The sequence below is a fragment of the Hirundo rustica genome, chromosome 2, assembly GCF_015227805.2.
Source record: "Hirundo rustica isolate bHirRus1 chromosome 2, bHirRus1.pri.v3, whole genome shotgun sequence".
In the NCBI taxonomy this organism is placed as follows: Eukaryota; Metazoa; Chordata; class Aves; order Passeriformes; family Hirundinidae; genus Hirundo; species Hirundo rustica.
This window is the reverse complement of record NC_053451.1, coordinates 48,857,125-48,875,507: the sequence shown is the minus strand read 5'-3', so window position 1 is coordinate 48,875,507 and position 18,383 is coordinate 48,857,125. Positions and strand designations below refer to the sequence as shown.

Below are 18,383 nucleotides of genomic sequence, written 5' to 3'. Positions count from 1 at the left end.
TGCGGCCTCCATGCGGGCCCGCCCCGCCCCGCTCCCGGCTGCCAGCGGAGGCGGAGCCACCGCCGGGCGGGCCCTGGGCTGCGCCGAGCGGGGCCGGCAGCGCCCGAGGTATTTCCCGCTCCCTCCCTCTCTCCTCCGCGCCCTTCCGCCCCGCTCCGTCACTCAGGCGGCGCGGTGGGAGGGACGGCGGCGAGGGCCGGTCCTGCGCCGCACCGGCTCCCCCCGCGGCTGAGGGCCGGGCGGCGGCGGCCGCCTCGCCGCGCTCGCCCCGGTAGCGGGAGGGGCCGCGCCGCCGCTCGGCGCGGTGCCCGGGGCAGGGAGTTGATTATTAACCTGCGGGCCATTGAATGCCTGCCTAAAGTCGCGCCCAGGGTGGGGTTTAACCTTGTCCGAGGCTCGGTGCCTCCCGTGTGACTCTGTGCCCGAGACCCTGGGGCGGCCGGTTCTGCTGCCGCCGCCGAAGCGCTGCGGGGATGCGCAGCTCCCCGTTGAAAATCTTTGCTCTAAATCTCAGCCTAGAGCTCGCCTCGCAGTCGTTTCTGGAGGTTTCAGGCTCAAGAGGTCGAGGTGATGTGGGGGTCTCGGCGAGCGTCTCTGCAGCAGCAGACTCGGGCTGCAGTAGCTCGAGTGTTTGTGGCTGGCGCTTGAATCCATGCTGGCCCCTTTTCTTCGAGCTGAGCTGCAAGGAGCTCAGCAGCTGCGGCATTTAGGTCAGTGCTCCGCTTCTCTTGCGTCAGGAAAGCTGTCAGTGCGGCCCCAGCCTCCTGCTCCCCGGGGCTGCAGGAGGGAGTGAGTCAGGAGATTGTTCTAGTGATGGCACAGAAAATACCTTCTCTCCTACCGCCTGCCTCTGCTTTTCCTGACACGCTGCTCCTGGTGGCGTTTTTAAAAAGCGCTTAGCATTGTATGATTTGCGTTGTGAAATTATGTGTTATTATAACGGGTCCGTCGTAACATCCGTAATCTAATCTTTTGCTGTAGTTGTTCCTTTAATTTGTGCAGCGATGTTGTGAAGGTTGAATTAATGTTAGAGAGTATTTTGTTCTATTGGCAGAAGTTTTATGCCAGACTGGAGAAATGCTGCAATGAATTTTGTGAGGAATTATGTCACGAGTACTTATTTTTAGATTCATGTTGGGGTTTGCTTCATTAGTGCTTTGATTGTGGAGGATGTTTTTTTTCTGTGTACGTTCATCAGGAGTGTAAAGCACTTTTGGGTATGTTGAGTATGTTGAGTCCTGAGACAAGGAACTCAGTTGCTTTACAGTCATTGAGATGGGTGTTACACATACACGCAGTGCATTTGATATGTATTTAATCTCTTTTCCAGTGGCTCCGTTTAACTGCTGAAACTGGTCAGATAATGCAGTGTCCTGAATAAAATCGTGTAGTAGTTTCCTTAGGTAGTTGTATGTATGCAGGGATTTTTCTCCTGGCATTTTGAGACTCTCAGAGTATTGTGGTTTTAGCTCTAGTAATACTTACTTATGGTTAAATACAGTGGAGGCACAAAAATTAATATCCGTTCTGTTCATTAGTATGAAAGTTAATATAAGTTCTGTTTATTAATTTAAATAACAAAAGTTTAGCTTCTCATTGCAGTGTAAGTTTTACCTTTTCCCGGGGGTGACTAGAGTCTGCCGATTTGTTTTGGCCTTCCACAAACTTTTGTTTCAAGAGTGTATACAGCCTAAGAGATAATGTGGTAAAAGTTTACTTGTGTGTGTTTGTGTTCTGGAAGTGATGCCTTAAGTTTTAGCTTTCATATTTTCTAGATTCTGTACTGCACTAGTATTTAACTCTGAACTTCATATAAAGTGTTAGCAAGTTCTCTTCACAGGGTAGTTAGACAAAGCAATCCTTTTCCAGCCCGAGAATCAAGGACGCCATTGCAGCTTCAGGACCAAAAAGTATAAATAACAGGGAATTGAAGAGAGAAAACTGGGAGAATGGGACTTCATAACCTGAAGCTGTAATTGGAGAATTAACCCCAATATGTAAATGAACCAACATTTATAAAAGTGTGAAAACTCATGACCCATCGTCCATCTTGGGTGTAGCCTGAGCTGGGCTCTTGTACTGCCCCAGGTGTATCCTTTGAGGGCCTTTTCAATAAATACCTGCTTTATTCCTTTAACACTGTCTAGCCTCTGTTCTAGGCAGCTGCTCAAGGCATTAGGAGGATTAAATAGATGTTTTTCCTGCTTGTTAGCATGGCCTGATTTTGATAAAGCTCTAGTACTAGATCCTAGTTCTCTAGTAAGTTAGAATTCAGGACTCAATATTGTTAAGATTTTTTAAGCTACCTAATGCCTCCATTCTCTGCTTTGCCTCCTCACTCCCTCCCTCAACTTTTTTTGTAAATTAACTTGTATTTGGGGACAGACATTTTAGCAGGGTCTAGGAAGAAGTAATTTACAATGAGGGTGGTGAAAAACTGTCAGGTTGCCAGAGAGGTGGTAGATGCCTCATCCTTAGAAACATTCAAGGTCATTTTGGTCAGGGCTCTGAGCAGCCTGGTCTTGTAGATTTCCATGCTCATTGCATGAGGTTACACGAGAAAAGCTTTAAAGGTCCCTTCCAACCCAACCCAAAGTATTCTATAATTTCAGGTATTTTTTATATTCTCCTAAGTACCACAGTAGGATTTACTGGTGTCCTTTCTTTTTTCCTCCCTGACATTCAAGTTGAGTAAAGGAAAACTTGTGCCAAAGACAGAATCCAGAACCACAGTTTTTCCGTATGCTTGAGGAATAGAATTTGTGTGTTGGCAAAGCAAAGAAATTGACGTTTTTCATCTCATTTTGCCATAGAACTTCATTTGTCATGGACAGAACAGTCCTATAGTAACTATGACGCCAACTCTACAGTCACTACGAATTGATTTGAGTGTTCCACATGTGGACTGTGAATGACTTTGGGATCTAGTTAAGCTGCTGTTTGCTCAAATGCAGTTTTGTCTTGCATGTTGTGTCGATTTGACTTGATTTGGTTCTGATTTAACTGAGCGTGAGCACATGGCTTATTTCTTGTTTTATCCATGTCTATCTACCTTTTGAAACTTTTTTTCATAACATAGAAAGAATTAGGAGGGTTTTAGGGTATAGTTTTTGAAGCTCCTTTGGTTCAGGCAAGTGAATAAACATCTATGTCTGATTTAACTTCCTGAATTAGGGAATCATCCTCTTGTTGCACTCTGTTCAAGCATAATTTGCCAACTTTGTGATTACATGGGCGCAGTGAAGACTGAGTCTCCCCCCAAACCCCAAGATAAACTCTTGAAATGAGTGTTGTTTAAGATTTGATATATATATATATGGTGCTTTCAAAGAGTAACAAATCTGTACAAGAAACCATTATCTGGAACATAGATAAGAATGTCGGGGAAACAATATTCAGGGCATATATTTAGAAAATTGTACTCTGGCTGAGAGCATATGCTATTCATGTGTGTCTTCTAAACATATTTTCACATGCAAATTACATACCCTCTGGCTGCTCAGTTCTAACCATGTTGTTGCTGCATGATGGTCCCTGAGAAACTGAGAACGGAGTGGGAGATATCAGCTGAAGACTTTTGCTATGAAGGTTTTGTTTCTTGGATTTTACTTTTGCCTGACTTTCCTTCTTTTCCCAAAACTTGACATAACACTTCCAAAGTGGCACTTTGCAAATTTAAATTTTAATGTAAGAATAATAAAGTAACTAATTATATATGTACCTGTTTTTCTCTGTTTAATGCTTAAATATATTAATTATGTTCTGTTTTTCAAGTACAGACCACAAGAAAGCTATTGCCTCACTTAATTTTTTTTTGTATATGAAGTCAAGGTGACTGTGATTGTACACTTTCTTGCATTCCTCCACTACTTTTAAGCCCACAAATTAGGAACATTACTGATTTTGATATCTATACATAGTATCCTTTGGCTGTTGCATTGCAGCATTTTAACCAAAGGGAGGGAGATCTTTTCTGAGACAGAGATTGTAAATTCAGTAGCTAAAATAAGAGGCCAGGGTTTTTTTTTGTCAGCTGCTGCCTGTTTAAACCCTTTGTTTTTTCTGGTGTAAAAAGCTCTTGTATTTTATGACTCAATTTCAAAAGTACAGGAAAAAAAAGAAGTGCTTCATTTTTTCCCTGCTACGGTGCCTGTAGCCTTGACAGAACAGGAGAAATCTATATATTGCTCTGAAGTAAAGGTAGACTTCTTTTTTTCTTCTTGGATCTTATAAGAGTGCCTCTTATTTGTCATCCTTAACAGGAGTGCATTTTTTGCTGTAGAGAATGAGAGAAGCTGAACACTTGACACCTGATGCAGTGCTCTCAGAAATCACTGTGAAATTTTCCATTTGGGAATTGCAGCTGGCCTTCAAATGCTTTCTTAATTTTCATAATATTCTTGAAGTTATTTTACCTCCATTTCCTACAGGCTGTAGGCTTCTGACCCCATTCTAGTAGGGAACAATAGCCAAGAGTTATCTCTTATGTTTTCAGAAATTAATTATTTTCGGAAGATTTCTAGTGGGAAAATATCAATAATGAAGTGTTTCTGAAACACATGGAAAGCTGGGTGGTATCTGATATGGTCATGGTGGTTATGTTGTGCATTTGTGTCCTTAGGAATCTTCCAGTAGTTAGGTTATCTTTCTGTAGCATTGTGGTGTTGCATTGCTACTCTTGTGAAAGTTAGCAAAAATAGAAAATACAGCTTAATGTTGATGGAAGGATTTGGATGGGGCTCAGCATGAGGTAATATAACAGCAGTCAAACAAAATTCATGTCTCTGTTGTGGCAAAGATATTGGCTAGCTCAATGTTAAGAGCTTGAAAAACGTATGTGAAAGTTTGAAGTTGCATTGGTTAAAAGACTTACAAAGTAAGAAGGATCACAGCAATCCAAGTGTTTTGAAATTAAACGAACAAATAGTTAATACTTGCCCAGATGTGATATGCTGGTTTCATCCATTAATTGCTCTTTTAAGGTGGGTTATATTTGACTCTCTTTTTTGTTTGGCCTTTATACTGTTTTTTTCTTCCTCTGTATGAATGTCTGGAATTTCTAAGGTGGTTTTAGGTTTAACTGATTGACTTATAGCAGAATTCCAAGATGTATTATCAGTAAGGTTTTATTCATTTTGAGAATTGCGATTTTCAGCAGTAGCTGCTAAAGACAGTGTTGTACAGGAATTTAGGAAAACTGGGATCCTGTAAAAGGTGCTATCACACTTTTGTGTGTGTTTATAAAAGGGAAGTGAATACCAAATTATATCCATGAAAGTAAACAATAATTGATATAACGACGCTTCTAAAAAGAATCTTGGTTGTTTAATTCTGTTTTCAAAGTAATTTTTAAGGTAGTTTTCTTTTCTTGAAAAAAGTGATAATCAGACATACTAGTTAAAGTTGAACCCTTGTGGAAAAAAAAAAAAATCTGAATATATTGCCTGCAGAACCCAGTTCCTATGTTAGCAGAGCAAAGAATATTAAGTAACACACTTGCTGTCCAAGAAATTGTCCAGTTCCTTTTACACTCCATAGTGTGCTTCAAGATATTTGTCATGTATTCCAGTATTCAGAAGGAAGGAGTCTTTTTAAGTAGACTGATTCTAAGTTTGTAAGATGTCAATTGGTACTGATAAAAGAAAAAAAGAGCGATAATCCATTTTGTGAAGTTTAAAAGTGACAGATTATCCCTTCTTCCTTACCTATTTAAACTTGTACTGACATAGCATTACCTGTCCATTAGAGACTTTCCCCTCTGGTACTTGAAACACTTGAGCTACATTTTATCACCATTATCTTGTGATTCTTTTCTTATTTAGTCTTGGAGGTTTTTGCTTTCTGCAATCATGTTTGGTTAAATGTCCTCTGTAAAGATGCTGGTATTGTTACAGCCACTTTACGCTATGGGTGAACAGAAGCTCTAGCTTCTGGCATCTCTTTTGAGTAAGTGCTGTGTAAATGCAAAGAAAGACTCATGTTTATTCTGAAGAGTTTCAAATGCCTGTCCTGTCCCCTCTTTCTGCAGTTGCCAGCATATTGCATACTTCCCTGATTTTTCAGAATTCCATGAGCCTAAAGAGTTTGTTAAAGTTGGTAGGACTAATTCTGTGTGAGCTTAAAACCCTTGCAAAATCTTTCCCGTCTCTGAATTATCCTGTGGTGTTTCTCTTTGGGTTTTTTTTTTTTTTAATGTCTGAAAAACTTATTTGTATGTGAAGTCATTCCTTAGGTAGGGCTAATGAAAGAAAATGGTTTGTCTTTATTAAGGTGTAGGACAGATGTTTTCATATGACAGTTTTTATTTGCTTGTGGTGCTAAATCACCTTATCATGATTTTGTTATCATGCTAGTTGCTGTAAGAATGCGTGCAATTCTTCACCCTCAAAAAGGAGACATTTTGGGCCTGGAGACCACTACCCTTTTCTAAATAAATTATTGTTTTAAATCTCCAAACTGGTTTTAGAGGTTTTTGGGTTTTTTTCCTGTAATTCTTTGATCCTCTGTTGGCGGGGAGTGTGGGGAATGGATGAGTGGGATCATAGTGGTGACTAAAAACCTTTTTAAATTACCTTTTTTCCCTCTAGCCTAAAATATCAATAGTTCAACTTCTAGCTGAGATGAAATATTGCTGAGTTCTGGTTTGATGATGTAAATTTAACACCCTTCTCATTCTCAAGTGTTGCAACCTATTGGCCTGTTAAGTGCATCTAATTGTATGACCTCTTCCTTGTCGATCTCTCAAACTTTATTTGTACTTGAAAATTAGAGGTAAGTTCCAGAGCTATGGTAGTGGTCAGTACTTGTTCTATACAAAGCACCATTTCTACCTTTGCCTTTAGAACAGAAGGGAATGGCTGTAATTGTCCTTTTCAGCCTGATAATGCTTTTTCCTTATATCAGAAATGTTATTAACTAGCCACACCGGTAATTTTTACATAACCTGTGGTGTGCTAATGTCATTCTTTGTACACAATACGGTATAATTGACATAACTTTTTTTTTTTTTTTTCCTGGTTAAAGTTTTCAGTAAAGTAATTTTGTGCCCTGGCCAAAACTCAAAACCAATCATCTGCTTTTTACATGGCAGTAGCACCTAGCAAAGTGTGGGCACACCTGTGTTGACAACATACCATGGATCATGTCCTTGCGATTTGTTCTCTCTTCCTTCAGATGGGGTGCCAGCACAGGGACTTGTTGGTTGGTAATCAGATATTGACCTTCCTTTCTCAGCTAGAATGCCAAACTCTATACACTCCTATAAAAGGCTGCAAACATGGAAATGCAGTTAGTTTTGTTGCAAACAACTATTCTGAAGTAATTTTTTTTCTTTCTAAAACATAAAAGCAATATAGTGTATTGTTAAAAGGGAAGTTAAATATTTAGTAGAATCAACTACTCACCTTTGTTAATCTGAAAAAAATATTGAAGTTTCTTAGCACAAGTATAAAATAAAGATACCTAAAGTAGGAATTTGCTGGTGAAGATACTCTGTCAGTTTGAGACTCTGACCTCTCATTTTTTGCCTTAGAATTGCTGTCTTGATTATTGTCTCTTGCTGCTTCCTACTTGCATCTTTGAACCACGTCACTTTCTTTAATGACTTTGTGGTAGAATGTGGGTGCATCATCCTGGGACCTAACTTCTGCCACTTAAACACTGGTGGGAAATGAAACTCTTTTTGTGGATATGTAAGAGAAAACTCTTGGAGTGTCCTGTAGTTTAAGTGAATGAGGTCAAATAGGGACAGGCCCTCTATGCAACCTAGCAAATAGCAGTGGCTGCTAATGAATACTTGGGGAAGGCATGTAAATAATGTCTGGAACTGTAGAATTTAGAAGATTCAGTGTATTTAAAAATACCCCAGAACCCAATGTTTTAAAATGCGTTTTGAATGGTCCTAAGACCAAGGTTAACAAAGCTGCATAAGTAAATTCCTTTTTTACTACATATTCTGCTATTTATTTGTTGTTGCTGTTGTTGCCACTTAAATAGTGCTTATATTGTTTACAGTAGTGTCCACAGTATTAACATTTGAAGTTACTTACGATAGCAGGTATTAAATGCTCAAATGAAATCATTATTTAGAAGATGAGCTTTTCTTTATTTAGTTTGTTTGACAGAGTTCACATATTGTCACACAGCATGGATAAACTGCCACTGTATTTCATGCTTCAGAACAGAGGTTATTACTGAACTAATATAAGGTAAATTTATTTTGTAATTCAGCTTGTGTCATTAGGCAACCATGGTTTTATAAAACACTTCAACTTTTTTATTATTATTATTGTGGATTGTTTCAGTGAGGGTTGTTTTGGTTTTTTTTAATGTAATTAGCAATGCTTTATCATATTTCATGCATGAAATAAGGGTGTAAACTTAAACACAAATCCAAAATTTTGCTCCTTAGAGCAAAACTGGAGGAACAAAACAAAATGGCAGTACTAAAGCAGGGGTTTCCAAACTTACTCTGCTGAAGCTTGGTCACTGACATTGATATCTAAGTACTGTTGGTGACAATGGTGTTAATTTCTCTTTATAGGTATTTTTTAGGTTTATAGGTATTTTAGGTATCTCTCAGAGCAGGACGTTTATCCTACATTCATCAGCCTGTGAATCACCTGAAATTAGGACCCAGCCCTGTGCTTCTACCTTGCTTCGGGGTTCATCACCCTGTACTTCACTCCATCCTTTTGTGATCTGTCAAAATATGCCCCTGTGCAGCAGGTTCCCTTGGAAGACTGCTCTCATAACAGTACCTGATTAGAAGACATATAAAGTGGAATGCAAGCATGGTGCTGTTTCTGGGTACAGCTGGAAGTGCTGTAATGTTCCATGCTCGGGAATAATGTGTGGCAAGTGACTGGTGCTGCCACAAACGTTTCTGCAGATAAGTAATCCTATCAAAGGCAGTTGAGTGCATTTGATTAAGGATTACATGTGATTAGTGGTCTGCAAGGTTAAGAGTACAACTTGTATCATTAATGAGTATTCACATATTAATGTTGCTTTGAGCTGAGATTGGACTAGATGACCTCTGAGGCCTGTTCTAACTAGAATGATTTTTGATTATCGCACTTGTATTATGTGAATAGATACTTCCTTTATTAAAAAAATCCATTAGTTGGATAAGCTAAACTCTAGTAAGTCACTGCTGTTATTTTACCTAATTGCATCTTGTTGTAGCATGGAGTTGCAAATTTTACCCAAGTTTAAGATTTAAAACAGTAAGAAGAATACACCCATGCCTTTTTTGTGCGTTGCTTCAAATTCTTTGTATATGGTTTTATGTCACATTGAATTCCTTGTAGAGGAATTATTTCCAGCATACAGTTGACTTGTTTTAGAATTAGTCCAGAGTAGAGTGCCTGAAAATTTGATGCTTTATATGCACTTGAGGTGTGTGAATGGATTTAAGCTAACTTAGCCTAATTTGGGTACCACTAGTACTGAGACTATTGTAACAAAGGCATCAGTGCAGGTTAGCAGCCTAAGAAGGGCTTGAGGCCCTTAAAACTTTCCAAAGCAAGGACTCAGAATGTGAGAAGGCATTCTTATATTTAAAAAAAATCCCAATCCCACTACCACCCTAACAAACACTCCCACTGTTAGAATATACTATGTAGAATCAGAATATACGTAGATGTGGAGACACAGGTGGTTGAGTTTAATAAACAATAATCCTTCTCATGTGCAGAGAATCATATGGATTTTCTTCCTGTATCTGGATAAAATTTGTACCCATTGATACTTCTATAACTGTTCTCATTTAGTATTGTTAATTACTTAGTTTTAAGGAAGAAGTTAGTAATAAGAGAGGAAATCTCTTAGCTGCTGCCTGTAAAAGGCCAATCACTTTCACTTACCTGCAATTAGAAATGTTTTTATAAGCCTCCCAGTATTTGAATTGATCTCAGGAACAGGCTATAGTTGTCAAGTCTTATTGGTAGCAGTGTTTTTCAGGAGAATGCTTGGTTGTATGCTTTTATTTAAAAATACAAGAAGTATGGTAACATCAGAAGTAATGTGCTAAGGACCTGACAGGTCTCTTGGGCTTTTAGGGAGTATAGAAAGCAATTAAAAGGAGTAAGAGGTGCTAGGAAGGAGTAGAGCTATTTCTTTGTGCTGCTCTTCACCACAAGAATATTGTGGGCATTTTATTCTTTTCAAATAATGTTGATTGGATCTTATGGGATTAGAGAAGCAAAAGACTGAATGCTAGAATTAAGCGTAAAGACTCCTAAGTCACAAGGACTTGGTTCTATTCATTCATTTAGTGGTTCTAAAGGATGAAGTGGCTGATCTACTAAGAAGAATGCATCTCGTTAGGATGAGATGCTGTGCCAGAAGACCAGAAGCTGTCAAGTGCTGTACATACTGTACTTTTAAACTGAATACAAAGAGCAGAGATGGAATTTGCAGACCATCCTGTTTAGTTCATCCCACCTTGAACATGCAGTGTATGGCTTTTGGCAGGAAATTTTACTTCAGACAATTTTGGTGAGGCTCTAGAAGTTGTCATTTTTTATGCCATTGTGGAATATGACCAGTGATGCAGAGGTGGAACTGAAAGTTAAAACAGCTCTTTCAGTGACAGAGCTGTGATTTACCTTGGAATTTAAGCTCAGGTGACAACAGCAGTTCCTGAAGTGCTGACATTTGTAGGTGCAATTATCTGTGTGGTCTTGTTCCCTCACTTTCCCTCCTGTTGTATTAGCACTGTGAATTGTGCCATCATGCAATGACTTGAATCAGAAAATCGATCCTGACTTTGAGAGGGGTCAGTAGCAAGGAGCAATTTCTAACCCAAGCTAGTTCCTCACTCTGGTCTAGTGAGTGGCTCCACCAGGAGATGGGATCATGACCCGAGGATCAGAACAAGCAGCAGGGTCCTCTCTCTTTGAACTGGCATTTTACCAGAATAGATGCTCACCAGATTATGCCTCTAGAATCTGTGACTCATCTTGCCCTCAAGTAAGCATCCCAAGTAAAATACTTGCATACATTCTGTAAAATCAGAGAAAGCTGTGAGAAACTTTAAGGCAATTCTTCTAAAGCTATTTGTATTAGCATGATGGTGGTAGATGACATTTAGTGCTTTTAGCTACAAAATAATTCATGCTGGAAGGAGTGACTTGAACTACTTGAGGATAATTCTATATTACCAGCAAATGTTCTGCAAAAGTACATGTATCGTTCTAGATACCCAGGTGAAAGCTTCTTTGAAGAGAAGAAATCTATAATGTGTAAGAAACATCCCTGAAATGTATTGAAATGGTGCTCTGCAGTAGCATCAAATGGAAGTTCCTTATCTGGACATCTCTGCTTAGATGAACTGTCCATCTGGTTTAATGAATTCATTTATACTTTATCAATCACTGCATATACTTATCCTTTATGTGTTTTAAATGCTATTGTTGAGTAACAAGTTCTTGAAAGCTAAGTAAAATATTTTCAGTAACTTTACACAAAATAAAGTTGCTGTATTTTTTTCTTTCAGTTCAATTACTTCAGATGATCTGTGAATTTTCAATAATGGCAATACATTCATTCTGCCATTTGGAGGAGCCTGTGCCACAGAATAATGATCTGAAGAAAGCTCACTTATTTGCAAGGAAGAGTCTTCATTTGGGCATTAGCACTGATGCAGCTCAAGGGTGCTTTTTCAAGTCCGGGTAAGTTTTCTTAAATTATACTTCCTTGGGTTTAGTATGCCGGCATTTCATTTGCATTAGCAGATATGCTGTGCCCTGTCAGAGTCTTGGTGTTGGTCATTTGACACATGAGGTATGTTGAAATCAAAAGGCACATGTAGGAGCACACATACTTATCAGATGAGTGGAGGGAAATAGCGTGGAAAATAATTCTAGCACCATTTATTATTTCTGGAGTAGGTGTCGATAGATGTTATGATCTTAATGACACAATTCCCTTTTTGCTGCATGCTTTTTCAGACTTTTTGTATGTGTTTATATATAAATTCAATATTTTGCTAAGCCTGAGTTGTTTCAGATCAAAATGTTAGTTATGAAGTCTCAAGTCATTCAGAGGCAGTAAAAAGGAATTCACAGTTAGGTTTTCACAACTTGGATAATTTTCAACTTAAAAAATCAGCTTTGAATTTTTTTAAAATTTATTTTAGATTTTATTTTTCTAAAATATGTCCTTAAATCTTGGCATTATAACACCTGACCAGGATTTGATTTTAGACTAATGGTTTCTGTATGTAGTGTTTATTTTTTTTCCAAGGCATCCAATTATTTTTAGTACTTAATAAAGACTTCACAGCACAAGTTGGTTTCTAGTCATATTCTGTATGGGATCTGTATGTAATGTACATTCAATAAGAACTATTAGCAGTAAATTAATAAAATAATGGTGAATATTTAAACAGGCGCTTGAATTTCTTGTGTTCTCATTGCAAACTGCAGGAATTCTCTAACTGGCAATGGGTTTGATGCTCCAACCAGCAGCCAAATAAGTGATACTTTGGGAAAAAACCCAACAGCCAAATGCTTCTTATCAGGTGGAGTACAGTTCTTCAGCCTTTTCAGTGGTACACAAATCAAGACTCTTTTAATAATATCTGTCTACTTTGTTAGACAAATTATTAGTTAAATTACTGGATCACTTGCATCTTTCTAGATGCATATATGATCTGAGAAGCCTTAACAATATCATTTGCCTTGTGTAAAATCTTGCAGAATTAAATGGATTTCAAATTTCTCAGACATATTACTGTGGTATCTTTTGGGTCTGGAAACAGAGGCTCCTGTTCTGTGTGTTTTCATGCACGTTTGACTCCCTGTCAGTGTCTTTCTGGTAGAGTACTGATGCTGAGAACTTCAGTGAGACAGAAAGAGCATCACTTTTTTTAAGTGTAAGCCTTTAGTTTAGTCCTCTCATACTTGTAGGAAACATGAAGATAATTGTTTTAAATGCTTTATAAATGTAATGGATAATTAGAGGTCAGAAACCAGTTAAAAACCCCTTTTGAACTGTTGGTATATTCCAGACAGGAACAGCAGTAATGAAAAGTACACTGTTGCTTCATTGTACTTCAAAAAATTGAAATGCATGTCAATAAAATGATCACAAACCAGAATTAATTCTGGAGACAGTGCTTATATTTTCTGGTCTTGTTTTGCAGAATGAATGCTATGAATAGTGTTCACCAGACAAAATTTTAAATTTATTTTTTAAATGATACAAAATTATAAAAATTGAAGACTTTGGTGTATCCAAATTTAATTTGAATGTAATTGAAGAACAATATTTATTCTTAAGCCTAATAGGTCCTGTTGGTGAGGTTCTATTCTGGCTGCACATGAAGTCAAACTTTAATGGAACACAGTTCCATTGAACCCAAATTAGGACAAAAGTAAAACAGAAACCTCATTCAGTATTATTCATGATAATGCTTATGGTGTCTATAATGTGGGTATTGAGAGCAGCAAGTGGATATTTTTTTTTCAGACTCTCTCAGCAGAACTGTTATTTTCCTAACACAGCCTCTGGTAAAAGGATAAAATTAGGTTTTTGTCAAAGAATAGAGTCCTGTATCTGAAGAGTAGGAAGGTAAGGTATTTGGCATTATATAATTTCAGCAAACAGTTAACAGTAATTTCAGTCACTCGTTACTTTGCACACAAATATACAAAAATACTTGATTCATCATGCATCAAGAAGTCTCAAACATTTTATATCAGCTCCTATTTGCTGGTTGGGGTTTTTTTCCCCTTTTTATCTCATGGGTGGAATTTCTGAAAGCATTCAGCTCTGCTTTCTAAATGTGTTTTCTGTGAAATCAATGAGCTGACCTGAGTGGGAATGAAGGTTGGTTTATCTTTGGTGTGGCGAAGTTAGGTTGTCAATAACTGATGTTGAAATCTCATCCTTCAAATGCTAGGTCCTTGACATTCAGTGGGATGAGAATCTCAGAACTGACTACTGGGGACTCCCAAGCTACAGATCAGGTAAATAACTTCTTTGGAGGAGGAAATTAAAGGTGTCTTATTTTTAAAATTATGATAATTAAGTAGCAAAGTGTGCAACTTAAACTATAAATATTTCCCACTTAACATTTAATTTAAAATAGACATGTCTATATTTGTGAGAGGATTTGTTAGTTGCCTTATATAATTATCTAACATTTCAGCAGTACTGTTTCTAAAGAGGACTTCTGTACTGACATAGAACATGAATGTCTAGTTCTAATCCCATTTTCCAACACAACCTATGTGTAGTTTGTCCAGCTACTGTGGTTTCCATTTTGCAAAGACAGAGATGTCTTTTGGTATTGAATATATAATTTAAAACTAACAGCTTCCATATTAGAGTAAGTGACAGGGGCTCTGTTCAGATCATGGGATTAACTTGTTTTTTTTCCTGCTTCAGCTAGTCCCCACTTTCTCCAAGGACAGTGTAATTCAGTTTGTGTTATGACAGCTCAGTATAGTTTGTAACAGAGAGCCTTAAAGTCACCCAGAACTGGTGCTGCTGTACTTTATTTCTGCTCTTGGAAAGTACAGTGGTGTAGCAGGTGCTGCTGCCTCAGTACTGGAGGCAGGAAACGTGGAGTGGAACAGTGTGCAATGGCAGCAGGATCTGTTATGGCCATCACCGGTATCTTGTCCCAGTTCATCATCCAGGGTCCTCTTTTGCTCTGCTTTTTTTGGGGGGAGGGGCGGTGGGGAAGAAAAAGTGGAAAATAGTTCTGTAATTGTTAGAAAAAAGCAGTAAGTTTTCTTTGCTAAATAAACAAATAGTTTTTCTTCTTCGTAGTGTTTCAAAGAGAAAACATTACGGATTTGGGTATTTGTTTTTAAAACTTACCCAGTTTCAACTATAGGCTTACTTTCTTGACACCTTCAAAACCAGAAAGGTAATATAAAAGGATCAGTATTTTGAGATCAAAATAAAGAATAAAAATTGAGAGTATTTTAAGGTAAAAGATTACAAGAAATCAAAGAAATACATGTATTACCTTTTAAGATTTTTATCTTCAATGAACTGTTAACATCAAGGAGATCTATTTAGGGTTTTCTGTGTTCAGTTCTATAGGCAATAGAGAATGTGAGAGAAACAGCTGCATCTGCTTTAAGAAAGTGAGCAACTATTCCTGCCAAGCAATTGGTTTAAAAAAAACAAACCTATTAAAATAAAGTGGTTTTGTAATATCTTCCTAATTCATTTAAGTAAGCAGGAGTAGCACATGCTTGTAACAAGTTCCATGCTCCTAAGCGGTGAAGAATATAAGGTTTGGGGTTTTTTTCCCCTACAGAAATGAGTAATCCCTGTAAGTCTTACCACAGGATATACTAAACAATTGGGGGCAAATTCCTGTACCTTTTGAATTTCTAAAGTTATAGAAAATCTGAGCAACAGTTACTAAAGGTTCTTTAAAATGAAAAAAAAAAAAAAAGCGTGCACATTCAATCTTATAGAAGTGGCCTATATTAAGAGACAGGTCGTACCACTGTAGGTAAGCTTGTGCCATTGGCACTTTAAAATAGAAGTTATCTGAATAATACATAAGCTGTGCATGTACCTCTCTCTGTGGGTAACCCATTGATATATTAGTTTTATGGAATACCTTTGTTCCACTGTTCTTTGGAACACAGCTTCCTGCCCACTCAGAAAGATGTATCTTAACTTGTTCTTGGGACTTGTGTTCCAAGAATCTCTAAGAGAGGGCTCATGTGGGAGCTAATGTGTAGCTTACCTTAGGGCTTAACAGTGACAGGACTGGATACCACCCAAGGTGCTACACTGATTTTGGGTCCCAACATCATGACATTTGTTTGAGACCGGGCCCAGGAATTTGTTATCCTGGTCATGAACATCCAGCTTAAATGCTTTCCACTTGGATCCCCTCTTTTATTGTTGTCATATTGAACTGGTTGGTTATATTTTTGAAGGAGGAGAGTCTGTTGCTTTATCTGCAATACAGCTGTGGGAGTTTCAGGGTCTTCCAAGAGCAGATATCTCATTCCTGACGTGCTCACCAAGAAGAGGTGATGAAGTCTATGTAGCGCTTTGAAGATTAACTTCATTATCAGGCTGTGGAATGGTAATTGTGTGTCTTATGGAATACCATCAAAAAGAGCAGTGAAGTTGATTTTTAAGGAGTAGATTTAAGTATTTCATCTTTCAAGATGCTTTCTGTAAGTTAAAAGTATTTTAGATTAATTTTTGCAGAATTTCAGAGTGTTGAGAAATTATAATTTCTGTATATAATAGACTACATTTGCTGGCAGGTCTTTAAAGTGCTCTGTTAGCTATTTGCAATGAGATATTTGTTCTAAACAGAGGTATCATGTTTGTTTAACAAGATTTTCTATATAAGTATGTCCTTCCCATTAATTTATGATAGCATTCTATAGAAGAAATGTAGTGATGAGTTTTAATTTTTTTTTCTTCTTACTGAGGTTTATCAACCAGCAAACAAAACCCCCCTTTGTAAGCACCTCACTTTACAACATAGATCAATCCCTGAGCTGAGAACATTTATCCTATTAAAAGTAAATATTTTACTATTTTTTAATAACTAATATATCTATCACTACATGTGCCAGCTTGTAGTCGCTGCAGTTCTTATTCTTAGTGAGGCACACACAGTTCACCTTTGATAAGTTAAGTTACAATTGTAGGTATTTCACTTTATCCAAAGATTGCTGAGAGCAGAGGTCTTATTTTAGGGGAAGGCAGAGATAGGGAGACAAAACCATTTCTCTTGAGTCTGTTTTGGAAGCTATTGTAAAGAAGTTACAAGTAAAGAGGAAAATGCATTCTTGTTTTATCAGGTGATTCTAGTGTCTCAGCTTAAGTTGTCTGGGAGTTACCATGCATAGTGTTCCAGGAACAACAAAGAGTTTTTTCCATTTGTTTTCTCCTTTAAAGAACACTTGGGTAAGTAACTGAACTTCATTCCTTTAGAAGCAAAAAAGTTGGGTTTTTTTTTTTTGGGGGGGGGTGGGTTTTGTTTTGTTTTTTTTTTAACAGCACAGCTGGAATTAGCAGATGCTGTTTCAAACGACCAAGTAAAGTACAGGTAGTGTGAAAGTACTATTGTGCAGCTGAACTAAAGGAATTTTGCTGGATAACTGCTTGCCTGTTATTGTCATTGGCAAGTTGCAGGTAATTTCCAAAGCTATAGTCTGGCAGAGGAGTAATAATTGCTTTTATATGTATTTTTCAAGCCAAGACACACACTTTACTTTGACCAGTGTTTTTACAAAGATTCAAAATTACCGCAACATTGTTCCTTTAAAATAAATAAATAGTATTTTTAAAATAAAAGGAGATATGAAGAGAATAGTGACACCTGCGTGGCACAGAGAAAACTTTTGTCAGATGAACTCCGACAGAATCTGGCAGAAACTCAAAATCTGGTTTGTCTCTAGTAATTCCATTAGCATTTCAAAGGTTGGTGATGTTCTGGGAATGACACAGGAGGGATTATTTTTTTAAGTTAAGAATTAGCACTCTAAAGTGTTTCCTACGCTAGGAATATTGTTGCTATCTTGCAGTAGGTAAATGGACTATATCTGTGACACAGTTTTCTATCAGACATTTCTCTACTTTATCTGTACTGGCATAATTAAGGTATCAGCCACCTTTCCCCAGTGTGGAAGCTGTATCAGTATAAAAGTGGATCTATTGGTAGCTTATTTCCGTCTAGAAGGAAACAACCTAGGAGCACTGGCCCAATTCCAGAAATTGTTTTTAATTACATTGCAGTTGCTATGCCTGTACAAATACAACTATTCCTGTTGGAGATCTCGCACCAGATGAAAGTGACCTCAATCTAGTTTATTTGCCCTTATCTGTACAGCCTCATAAAAAATTACACCACTTCAGTTTCACAGGTTTGATTTGCTTTTGTAGGCAGACTTGCTCTTTACACTGACTTATCTCCATTTATGCTAAAGGATACAAACAATGAGTGTTTTGACAATGAAAATACATCTTCTGTTCTGATATAAACCTAATCTCTTCATTTAATACTAGAACAAATACAGTTCACTGTGAAGGTTAGAATATTTCCTTCTGGCTGTGTGCACCAGAGCCTATAGAGCAGCTGTCCCCATCCCAAATCCTAACAACTGTTATTCAGCATGGAGTACAATGTTTTGTGTACTCCTATCAACTTTCAACTACTGTTTTATAGATCAGTGTCTTGCCTCACTTTTTTGCTGTCCAGTATGTGTTACCTAAGAAAGGATTAGGAAAGCTGAAGTCAGAATATCAGAACTTGGATCACTTGCAAATAGGGCTGATCTGCATGTGCTTGTTCTATACAGATATTTTTGAGTAGATTCAGATCATCTCTGTTTAAAAGCTACAGGTGAGGGAGAGATCTTTGATCCCATCTTAAAATG

At 37.8% G+C, this 18,383-nt stretch overlaps 1 long non-coding RNA gene across 6 annotated transcripts in view; it reads left to right on the top strand.

The window, feature by feature from the left end:
* The first annotated feature begins 21 nt into the window (after positions 1-21).
* Positions 22-18,383, top strand: part of LOC120749687 (uncharacterized) — a 32,927-nt gene continuing 14,565 nt past the window's right edge. For 2 of the 6 annotated variants that reach the window (XR_005699735.1, XR_005699740.2), the window contains exons 1-4: positions 288-710; positions 11,501-11,675; positions 13,910-13,976; positions 16,806-16,911. This is a non-coding gene — a long non-coding RNA (uncharacterized LOC120749687). Of the gene's footprint in view, positions 109-287; positions 711-11,500; positions 11,676-12,431; positions 12,527-13,909; positions 13,977-15,920; positions 16,073-16,805; positions 16,912-18,383 lie in introns of those variants that run through there. The other 4 variants (XR_005699738.1, XR_005699739.1, XR_005699736.1 and 1 more) reach the window with 4 other exon arrangements.